Source organism: Stomoxys calcitrans, chromosome 3 (assembly GCF_963082655.1).
Source record: "Stomoxys calcitrans chromosome 3, idStoCalc2.1, whole genome shotgun sequence".
Classification (NCBI taxonomy): domain Eukaryota; kingdom Metazoa; phylum Arthropoda; class Insecta; order Diptera; family Muscidae; genus Stomoxys; species Stomoxys calcitrans.
The window spans coordinates 191,839,044-191,851,811 of NC_081554.1; the positions used below are offsets into that span (position 1 = coordinate 191,839,044).

General features: G+C 36.8%; 1 protein-coding gene across 1 annotated transcript in view; it reads right to left on the reverse strand.

Annotated features, from left to right (window-relative positions):
• Positions 1 to 12,177, reverse strand: part of LOC106080485 (papilin) — a 183,532-nt gene extending 171,355 nt beyond the window's left edge. The window contains exon 1 of the mRNA XM_013241861.2: positions 12,130 to 12,177. The gene's annotated coding sequence lies outside the window, so the exon portion shown is untranslated. The remainder of the gene's footprint in view (positions 1 to 12,129) is intronic.
• Positions 12,178 to 12,768: the final 591 nt, after the last annotated feature.

Here is a 12,768-nt window from a genome sequence, read left to right on the forward strand (position 1 = left end):
GACGTCGAAGGGCCTTACACAGCTCAGTGTGCCAAATTTCAGCGAAATTGGGTAATGAACGCTGCTTTATGAGCCCGAGTATTGAAATCGGTGTAGAAACAATCCGGAAAATTGTGTCAGCCTTAGCGAGGGAAAAAGGAAGGTGGATCACCTATCTGGCTCAAGAAGCTGTAAAGCGAATAAGCGGAAGTTGCGAATTCTTTACTGTCACAGATAGTGTTGGAGCAAATCGAGGACGTAACAGTAATTAGCGAGCAGTACTCAAAAAAAGAAATTGATCAGTGGTTCTTGAGGACTTAGCAGAAACAACAGCAATATGGATCAATCTGAGAACAGGGAGCAGAGGCAGAGGAAACAGATCTTATCGGAAGAGTTCAGAATTTTTAAAGAAATATATGACATCCGAAATTTGGTTCACTGGGAATATTTAGTTGATACTTGACTTCAAGCGACAATATCAAAGAATTCGGCACAAAAGTCGTAGCCAAAGAAAGCAATATAAGTGGCGCTGAAGGTCAAACCATAACGACAGGTGACCTAAACTCACGAGCTATAGAACAGGGTTCAAAAACGACCAACAAGAGAGGCAGAAGTATTGTGGGAAGAGTTCCTACCGGTCCGCAGTTAAAATTGTCTGCTTAAATAGCGATCGGGATAACGGCTCAACTAAGCAGACTTATGGCGAAAATAGAAGGGTTACTTCCCAAAAAGAGGAAACTTCTATGGAAGCTTGTAATAGCATCCTCTTATAGGGGTGCGAGATCTAGGCATATAGGCCCCATGTCAGGCACAGGGCACAACAGTTGATTGGTGTTCAGCGAACCTCTGCACTAAAATTCAATCAGCTCTGCTAATCAGACAGACAATCCTCCTTGAAATAGATATTCGAGTGGACAAAGTAGTCATCACGACAAGGAAGGCGGTAAATTACCTCGGAATTCGACTGGACTACAAACTGCCATTCGGTTCGCAAACAAAATTCTCTGCTCAAAGAGCGATCGGAATCACGGCCCAACTGATCACGGCGAACATAGAAGGGTCACTACCCAAAAAGAGGAAACTGTTATTGAAAGCTTGTTATAGCATCCTCTTATATGGGTGCGAGATCTGAGCCGATAGCCTCCATGCCAGGCACAGAGCACAACTGCTATTCAGTGTTCGGCGAACCGCTGCACTAAGAGTGGCATCGGCGTATAGGACCGTTTCGGCTGCTGCAGTGCAGATAATAGCGAGAATGCAACCGCTAGCGACCTCTATAGATGGATCGTGTCTTAAAGAATACATTCGGTTTCGGATCGCTTATTGCATTAAAAAAATTGCGCATTTTCAGGGAAAATATCAATTGATATTCAGACAAAAATTAAAATATCGATAGTGCCATCGATATTTTGTCAGCTCTACCGGACAGGGATATTTAAGGAAATACTAGCACTAGTGCATCAATCCTTTTTGCCTCTACGAAGATGAAGAAAACATGGTTAACGCTGAACTTACGCCTTACACTCCACACGAACGGAGGAACCACGCGCGTCCCTTGAAGATCAGATCAGATCAGATCAGGGTCAATAACTTCAGAAAATGTTGTAGACAAAATGATCAGAAGTATTGACAACTGAACCGCAATAGCAAGATACAGCGAAGAAGTCCTAAGTCAAAAAAAATATGATCTCGATGAGGCAAAAGTGGTCTCGACGACGGGGGCTTAGACGCAAGCGATGAAATGCACGAAGGTGAAAGAACCGATTTGAGAGCCACCTCGAAGTAATGCGAAAGCGGTGCCTTAGCGGACTTGACTTTCAGCGGCGATAAGATGGGTTTTTAGTCGGTAAAGCAGATTGTAAACCCAACATAACACATAAGTGACTAAGTGCATGCAGCAATGTATTTTCCAATTTTCACAAAAAAGGACTAAAATAGGGAGATCGGTATATATGGCAACTATATCCAAATATAGACCGATCGGGACCATATTGGGCACGGATGTCGAGAAGCTTAACATAGCTCACTTTGTCGAACTAACGTAATCAGATAATAAAGGGCCCAATGCCTTAAATCAGCAGATCAACCTATATGGCAACTATATCCATGTATAAATTGGGGGCATATTGAACACGGATATAAAGGGTGAATTTTTTGAGGTTAGGATTTTCATGCATTAGTATTTGACAGATCACGTGGGATTTCAGACATGGTGTCAAAGAGAAAGATGCTCAGTATGCTTTGACATTTCATCATGAATAGACTTACTAACGAGCAACGCTTGCAAATCATTGAATTTTATTACCAAAATCAGTGTTCGGTTCGAAATGTATTCATTCACCGTTCAGCGATGAGGCTCATTTCTGGTTGAATGGCTACGTAAATAAGCAAAATTGCCGCATTTGGAGTGAAGAGCAACCGGAAGCCGTTCAAGAACTGCCCATGCATCCCGAAAAATGCACTGTTTGGTGTGGTTTGTACGCTGGTGGAATCATTGGACCGTATTTTTTCAAAGATGCTGTTGGACGCAACGTTACGGTGAATGAACACATTTCGAACCGAACACTGATTTTGGTAATAAAATTCAATGATTTGCAAGCGTTGCTCGTTAGTAAGTCTATTCATGATGAAATGTCAAAGCATACTGAGCATCTTTCTCTTTGACACCATGTCTAAAATCCCACGTGATCTGTCAAATACTAATGCATGAAAATCCTAACCTCAAAAAAATCACCCTTTAGAAGGTCCCAACACAACTCACTGTCCCAAATTTCAGCGAAATCGGATAATAAATGCGCCTCTTATGGGCCAAAGACCTTAAATCGGGGAAACGGTCGATTGGCATATCTGTATATCCAAATATAGCTTGATAATGTCCATACTCAGTACGTATGTCGAGGAGCCTTACGCAACACATTGTGACAAATTTCAGCGAAATCGAATAATAAATATGACTTTAACGCGTCTTAGACCCTTAATCGGTAGATCGGTCTATATCAAGATGTAGTCCCATGCAGCCCATCTTCGAGCTTAACCTGTCCATGGATAAAAAGAAGAAGATTTCAACTAATTATCTTCATTTCTAACTTCTGTAGCGTGATTTCAGCAGACAGACGGACGGACCTTGCTAGATCGTCATAGATATTTACGACGATCAAGAATATATATACTTTATAGTGTCGGAAATGGATATTTCGATGTGTTGCAAACGGTATAACAACTTGAATATACCCCCATTCTTCAGTGGTGGGTATAACAAAAACACCCAAAACAAGCCTCTGCTAAGTTGCCATGGACAGCGACAGACAGCAGCAGGCGTAGACAGAGAGATAACCAAATCAAAGTGTTGTGTATATACGGCATTCAACCGCCAGACATAACAGACAGCAGCATAGCATAAAATCGAAATCCATAGGGAAATGTTAACGGACATTAACAACAGTCCCTGAAATTAATACAGCTTAATGTTGTGGGATATGTGTGAAATTACTTTAACATGTTGCCCTTATCTAACAGTGATGGCTAATGCATAGGAACTGTTATAAAGCCATGACAGTAAAGGAGTTAAAGTTATTTAAATTCTAAAGGGTTCAAGATCTCATATCGATTGTCATCGGTTAAATAGACAAGTGAATGTGTGTTAAGTTCGGCTGGTCCGAATCTTCGAAAAGAATTGCTCTTTGTTGGAGCTCAAGATCTCAATTTAAGAAATCAGTGTAGATGGGAGTTATATTATGATATGGACCCATTGGAATCGTGCTTGATTTTGATCTTGGAGATCATAAGAGAATTCATCGTTCAACATTTCAGTCAAATCGGTTAAGAATTGTGCCTTCAAGAGTCTTAATAAGTCGAATCGGGAGATTAGTTCACATGGGGGTTGCAGTGGAGGAAAAAATAGACCTGAATTGTCAGTTTATAGACTGATCCGATTCATACAGGCATGGATGTTGAAACACATTATAGAAGCCAAATCGAATGAAAATTGAGGCCTGTAAGGGCTTAAGAAATCATAACCGGGGTTCGGTTTATATTGGGACTATATCCAAGTCTTTAACAATGTGGTCGATTTGCAATCCTCAATGGCCTAGAGTGACTCACATAAGTATTCTTTTTAACCCACCACCATGGATGGGGTGTACTAATCTAGTCATTCACCTCGAAGTAACACCTCGAAGTATTGATCTGCGACCCATAAAGTATATATATTATGGATTGTCTAGACATTCTTAGTCGAACTAGCCATGTCCGTCCGTCCATCCGTCTGTCGAAATCACGATAGCGGTCGAACGCGAAGAGCGATCCGCTTGAAATTTTACACAGATACTTTATATTAATGTAGATCGTTGGGGATTGCAAATAGGCCATATCGGTTCAGATTCAGATATAAATTCCATATAAACCGATTTCCCGATTTGATTTCTTGAGGCCCTGCAAGCCGCAATTTTTGTCCCATTTGGCTAAAATTTTGGAAAAAGTGTTCCATTATGACTTACAACAACTGTGCCATGTACGGCCCAAATCTGTCTTTAACCTTATGGAGCTTCCATATAAACCGATCTCGCGATTTGACTTCTTGAGCCGCTGGAAGCCGCACTTTTTGCCCGATTTGGCTGAAATTTTGTATGCGGTGTTCAGTTAACTAGACATAGCTCCCATATAAACCGATCTCCCGATTTGACTTCTTGAGTCCCTGGAAGCCGCAATGTTTTTCCGACTTAGACAAAATTTTATACATAGTGTTTTGTTACGACTTCCATCAACTGTGCCAAATACGGTCCAAATCGGCTTATAACCTTATATTGCTTCCATATTAACCGATCTCCCGATTTGATTTCTTAAGCCCTTACAAGCCGCAATTTTTGTCTGATTTGGCTGAAACTTTACATGTAGTGATCTGTTATGACTTTCAACAACTGCACTACGTAAAGTCTTCTTCTTAAGTCCTTACAAACCGTAATTTTTGTCCGGTTTGGCTGAAAAAATTTCATGCGGTGTTCTGTTACGGCTTCCTACAACTGTGCCAAATACGGTCCAAATCAGTCTATAACCTGATATAGCTCCCATATAAACAGGTCTCTCGATTATCCTTGTTCGGTTCCTATAAGCTTAAATTTTTGCTAATTTGACAGAACTTTGGTATATAGAATAAAATTATGCCCTTCAATTAAATTTAGTTTCATAAATTGTTAGCAGAATCCATGGTGGCGGATTTCCAAGATTCGGCCAGACCGAACTTAACACGCTTTAACTTGTTGGTCCTTTTTCTATTTATTATTGCCTCCACCTTTCCCCGTCTTAAGGTTCTAATGACTCGTTCTTCGATTTCGCGATCGCTTGGTTAATTACATATCGTTGTGATTTGGATTTAAGGTAAGCTTGTTACCTGTATAGCAAAATGCTGAATAAAAGTATGCGTCTACCTCCTTCATAAATTTATTTTTTTGTTTTCGTTTTATTTGTGTTACGGCGAACAATAAATGTTACAAACTTTACAACATAATGTTGTTACTTTACCTCTGTTAATAACATATGCATTAATGTTAAGAGTTAATGCCTTTCAACATAATTTATTTAAATTATGTGTGAGATTTTTTCCCCACACACCATTAACATAACAAAACAACACCCATATGGCTATATTAACAGTTTGTTGCTTACTACTAGCATTAACTTCCGCACTTTGTGAGAGTAGTGCCAGCGCAGCATTCTTGGAAATGATTCACTGCATTGCTCTCATGTCCATTGTTTGTTTAACAGCATAATTGACTATGGGCCAGTCAGCCAGCAAGCCAAGTGCACTGTTATCTTCATTACAGACGCCTATTCTCTTTGCAATGCTGTGCAGCTATGCTAAATGTGCATTTGTTGTTGGCTATGCACTAAACACACTCACACACATATTGGTAAATATTATGGGATTTTATTTACTCACAGTTGACATGATGATGTAAATATTGCATACATTAGCATTCTTTTCTTGGGATATCCTAGTGATCACCTACCCAACTGAGGATGGTTAGACCTTGTTTAGAGTTTGGCATAAAGTGGGTAGAAGAAAAGAAGAACTAAAATATAGAAAAAATATGTTTGAATGAACATTTTTTTAAATGAAAAATATAATATGTAAAAGCGTGCTAAGTTCGGCCGGGCCGAATATTGGGTACCCACCACCACTAATTCTGCTAAAAACTTGGTTGAAGGGCATAATTTTATTCAACATACCAAATTTCTTTCAAGCCATGATGGAAGTCATAAGAAAACACTGCACAAACATGTGCAAAATATTAGCTAAATCGGATAACAATTTCGGCTTTTAAGGGCTCAAGAAGTCAAATCGGGACATCGGTTTATATGGGAGCTATATCAGGTTATAGACCGATTTGGACCGTACTTGGCAGAGTTGTTTGAAGTCAAAACAAAACACAATGTGCGAAATTTCAATGCATTAAAGACGCATTTATTGTCCGATTTTGCTGAAATTTGGGACAGTGAGTTGCGTTAGGCCCCTCAATATCCTTCTTCAATTTGGCCCAGGTCGGTCAATATTTGGATATTGCTGCCATATAGGCCGATCTGCCGATTTAGGGTCTTAGGCCCATAAAAGACGCCTTTATTGTCCAATTTTGCCAAAAATTAGGACAGTGAGTGCGTTAGGCCGCTCAACATCCTTCTCAATTTGGCCCAGATATGTCAAGATTTGGATCTAGCTGTCATAAAGGCCGATCCGCATTTATTGCTCGATGTCGCCGAAATTTGGGACAGTAAGTTGTCTTAGACCCTTCGCCATAAAAGGCGCTTTTATTGCCCGATGTTGCTGAAATTTTGCACAGTGAGTTGTATTGGGCCCTTCGACATCCTTCTTCAATTTGGGTCAGATCGGTCTAGATTTGGATATAGCTGCCATAATGACCGATCTCTCGATTTAAAGTTTTGGGCTCATAAAAGACGTATTTATTGTCCGATTTCGCCCAAATTTGGGACAGTGAGTTGTGTTGGACCCTTTAACATGCTTATTTAATTTGGTCCAGATCGGATCAGATTTGGATATAGCTGCCATATAGACCGATCTCTCGAGTTAAGGTCTTGCGCCCATAAAAGGCGCATTTACTGTCCGATTTTGCTGAAATTTGGGACAGTGAGTTGTGTTAGAACCTTCGTCAGCTCTCTCCAATTTGGCCCAGATCGGTTCAGATTTTGATATAGCTGTCTTTGCCCCATTAAAAGGCACATTTATAAATTTTTAATCCGATTTCGCTGAAATTTGACACAGTGACTTATGTTAGGCCCTTCGACATCCGTGTCGTATATGGTTCAGATCGGTCTATATTTGGATATGGCTAACAAAAAGTCCAATATTTGATTTTACAAAATTGAACAATGACTTGGACTTAATAGACCACTCAATATCCGTGTCGAATTCGGTCCAAATCAGACCATATTGCGATAAAGCTGCTATGGGGGCATACACTTTGCATTTTACACCGGATTATGACGAAAGGTGTTTTACATATATACCCAAGGTGGTGGGTATCCAAAGTTCGGGCCGGCCGAACTTAAGGCCTTTTTACTTGTTTTTTTTTTTTTTTTTTTGGAAATTTTTTTTTTGGAAATTTTAGGGCTTTACCTTGATCAAAAATTCGAAGTGTTCCAAAGGGAATGACTATATCCCTATAGTATTGGCATGAGTATTATCCTTCAATCTAAAACTTCAAACCTACAAAAATTCTTTAAAAAATAGTTTTTAGTTTTTAAATCTCCCATTATAGCGAGTTTATTATTCTGCCAGCACCTTAGCCTACTCCCTTAACTCCACTGCAGTTCTACTGCTTTCCCTACCAGCAGCCAAACAAAGTTTGACATAAAAATGTCATTAAATTGTGTGTATTGTTGGGTAATGCTTCCATTGTCTTTAGACACCCAGCTAACATGGAACGATCGTCTTGGTATTTGCTGCTATTAACCAAAATTCACACTTAACTTCCTGTTAAGAGGAGAAGCAAATTTACCTAAAAAAAACAAAACTTCTTAAGATAGAACTATTCAAAACTATTTCGCTTCGTTCCTCAGACACACGGCAGCTGTTTTTAGTAACGGCTTTGTGCGTTAATATTTGAAAATAAATATTGAAATTATTCTCAGCTGAAATTCAACGCAAACCAACAACAAAAGCTTCAAGATTTAAACTAAAGAATGTCATGCGAGCCATTGGAATGAATAGATGGCATACCTTTTGTACAAACATAGGACTAGCAGAACAATTAGTTCTCCCCTCTTCAAAAACTTAAAACAAAACTATGCAAGGAATATAAAAAAACAATAAGCCACAAGCAAACAAAGTGGCTGGTGGAGTGTGCAAATGTTGATAGTCATTAAAAAAATGTCGCCACCTTAAGTTTCACCCTCCACAAGTTTTTTTTTTCTAATTTCTAATTAAATAATAAAACTGTTAAGCAATTAGGTAATTGAGCAATTGAAATAGAGAAGGCCTATATTCGTTTATTTTAAAATATTCTAAATTTGAGCCTAAATGAAATTTATCAAAATAGTTATGTTGTGCCAATTATCACTCAAAAAAAATTTCCATTTTTAAGTTTTGCATTTCTTTAAAACCGTAAATTTACAAAAACATTTTTTTATTTTTCAAAAAATATTTTTCTAACCAACTTTTTTAATGGGTTTTTTAAAAAATTGTTTTTTTGCGAAATATATTTTACAACATTTTTTACAAATTTTGTTAAAAATATTTGTTACAAATTTTGGTAACAATTTTTTAAATTAATTTTTTTATTACTTCCAACAAACGAAACTATTTTCACATTTACTTTTATATATTTCTTGTAATTTTTTTATACAAATGTTTTTTTTTTCAATTTAAAGACTTTTTAAAAAATTACTCTAAACCTAGCTTTTTTAAAATTTTTGTAATTTTTTTTTAATTCTTTTAACTAATTTTTTCAAATATGAGCTTTTTTCAAATCTTTTCTAAAAGATTTAAAAAAAAAAAAAATCCTTTTTCTACAAATTTCTTACCAACATTTTTTTAAAAAGTTTTTTTTTCTTTTTTTTTAATACCCTACACCTTATAATGAGGGTATACTAATTTCATGTTTCCTTTTACAACACATCGAAATATTGATCTGATCCATAAAGTATATATCTTGCTCGCCATGACATTTAAGTCGATTTAGCCTTTTCCGTCCGTCGGTCTCTCTGTCGATAGCTCGCTAGCATTGTAACTAATAAAGCTCATCACTCAAAATTTTTCACATATAGTTCCTTTTAGTGTAGGTCAAGTGGGATTGTAAATGTCAAGTGGGATTGTAAATAATAGGTCAAGTGGGATTGTAAATGGGCCATATTGGTCCATGTTTTGATTTAGCTGCCATATAAACCGATATCCCGAATTGACTTCGTTAGCTTCCAGGGGGCGTAGTTTTTATGCCATTTGGCTGAAATTTCGCATGAGGTGTTTGTTCTAACTTCCAATAACTACAAAAGTGATCGAAATTTGTTCATAACCCGATACAGCTGCTATATAAACCGATCTCTGATCTTTATTTTTTGAGCCTCTAGAGGGCGCAAAAAAAAATGTTTGATAAAATTTTCATAAACTCACACACGGCAGCTGTTTTTGGTAACGGCTTGTGCGTTAATATTTGAAAATAAATATTGAAATTATTCTTAGCAGAAGCGACAACGCTTGTGTTGAATTTCAATCCCAACCGACCGATTGTAAATGGGCCAAATCGGTCCATGTTTTGCTATAGCTGCCATATAAACCGATATCGGATCTCCATAACGTGATATAGCCGGCATATAAACCGATCTGGGATCTTGACTTCTCAAGCCCCTAGAGGGCGCAATTATTATCCGATTTGGCTGAAACTTTGCACAACGGCTTCTCATATAACCTCCACAAACGTGTCAAATATTGTCTGAATATAGCTTCCATAAAAACCAATCACGCTATTTTATTTCTTGAGCCCCTGATGGACGCAATTCTCATCCGATTTGACCGAAATTTTGCACGAAATATTTCGTAATAATTTCCAACTGCTATTCTAAGTATGGCTCAAATCGGTTCATACAATCATATAGCTGCCACATAAGCCGATCTTGGGTTTTGATTTCTTCATTTGGTTTGGCAGAAATTTTGCTTGAGTTGTTCTGTTATGATTTCCAACAAATTGAGTATGGTTTAAATCGATCCATAACCTGATATAGGTGTCATATAAACCGATCTGGGGTCTTGACTTCTTGAGCATTTAGAGGGCGCAATTGTCATCCCGTTTGGCAGAAATTTAGCTTGAGTTGTTCTGTTATGATTTGCAACATCTGTGTTAAGTATGATTCAAATCGGTCCATAACCTGGTATAGCTGTCATATAAACCGAACTTTGGTCTTGACTTCTTGAGCCTCTAGAGGGTGCAATTCTTATCCGATTGGGCTGAAATTTTGTACAACGGCATTTCCCATGATCTTTAATATGCGTATATAATACGATCTGAATCGGTCTGTAGCCTTATACAGCTCCCATATAAACGGATCTCCCTATTTTACTTCTTGAGCCCCTACAGGGCGCAATTCTTATCCGATTTGGCTAAAACTTTTCACGACGTGTTTCGTCATGATTTCCAACAACTGTGCCACTGTACGCTTGCCAATGGTTCAAATCGGTTCATAACCTGATACAGCTGTCATCTAAACCGATCACGCATCTTGACTTCTTGGGTCACTATAGAGCGAATTTCTCATCCCGTTTAAATCAAATTTTGCATGAAGTGTTTTGTATTGACTTCCAACAACTGTGCTAAGCATGATTCAAATGATTACATAACCTGATATAGCCGCCATGTTAACCGATTTTGGATCTTGACTTCTTAAGCCCCTTAAGCTTTTACATGATGCGTTTTCTTATGACTTTCAACAACTTTGCTAGGTATGGTTTAAATCGGTCCATAACCTGATATAGCTGCCGTATAAACCGATTTTGGATTTTGATTTCATGAGCCTCTAGAGGGCGCAATTCTTTTCCGGTTAGGCTGAAATTTTTTATTTGGATGTTATGGCATATATAAAGTTAGGCTCAGTGACACAGTTGTTTTTGGATAGTATGGCAAACCCAAAATTTCGATTTTAGGATTTTCATTTGGGCTTTCTGACATTTGGTAAAATCGTTTTTAAGTTTTGTGGCATCGTTTTGGCGAAATAATGCTACGTCGCATATTGGGATATTGCTGCCATAAACACCATTATTCAGTTTCACAAACTTGAACAGTAATGGTATTTATTAGACCACTCGAGGTCAGTGCCGATTTTGGTCCAAATCGGACCATATTTCGATATAGCTGATATTGCTTCACAAATGATGATTTTCTCACCAGAATATGAAGAAAGATGGTTGACATATATACCCGGGGTGTTAGGTATACGAAATTAATGTTTTTTGTGATTTTATAAATATTTTAAAATTTACTAACAAATTTAAAAAAAAAAATTTTACAATTTTTACAAAAAACTTTTTTCCAGCAAAAATATTTTTACTTTTTTATTAATTTTATTTATTCTTCTTTCAGACTACTTTTTTAATTTTAAAATTTTCCAACAACAATTTTAAAAAGTTCTTACATTTATTTTTACCAATCTTTTTTAATTTTTTTAAATTATTTTTTTAAGTTTTTTGCACAAATATGTTTTTAATAATTTTTAAAAAGTAAAAAAAAAATGTTTGAAAATTTTTTTTAAAAATTCTTATGACATTTTGCGGAATTTTAATTTCGTAGAAATGTTCCCAAAATTATTTTATTATTTTCTTATATGAAATTTTTAAAAAATCACCTCTGGGCTTAGTTTCAATCCATAGGCTCCTGCTGCCTTGTTTGCCTTATTCTGGCTATGTGGTTTACTCCATAGCATCCTCAGCGATGTGTTCGAAATAATTCTCGTTACACACTGAATTCAAATTTCTTCTAATTCATAAAGTTTTCATCAGAAATTTTACTTTCTTTGGTATATAAGGTTATATTTAGTTTATATCAAATTCTTCTAGACTTTTTTTTTGTGTTAAACATTCCAAATTGCACAATGTCCCATTTATCAGGCCTTCATTGAGAAGGGGTCAAACGCATAAAGTGATTAAATACTTACACTCTTTGCAACGCCCCTCCTTTCCCATTGGCAAGCGTACAGTAAGTCCGTCAATCAATCCATTGAATTAATCCAATGTTCATGCAGTCATCGATAACGTTTAACTATCTCTTAGATAAACTAGGCACAAATTCAAAAAAATGCCTATTATCGAAACATTCAATGAACACTAAAAACAATTAACACGCATTAGCAATTATTGAAAATCGACTTAAAGACTTCCATGCCATATTGCAAGCGCCTCTTGCTTCAACACTACAACTACAAGCAGCGAATGGCTGAACTGCCCCTTTGGTGAAACAAAGACGAAATGAAAGTGCAATTGCACAGCGCTTGTCGCAAAAGCTACAAATGAAATTAAAAGTAATTTCAGAGCCAGTGCCTTGGACTCAAGCCCACTTTGAAATGTGGGTTAAGACCACCCAAGTGGTAATAAAAAAATTTTTATTTTCAATTTTAACAAAAAAAAAAGGTTTTAATTTTCATTGTTCTTTTATAACAAAAAAAAATGTTATGGAAAAACTTAAACAACATCAGATATAATTTGAGCTGTTAATAGAAAAATATCTTGGGCACAAAATCAAAGCAGTTTTTTATAATAATATGAGTCATTTATTTAAAACATTTAAGTTTTTTTGT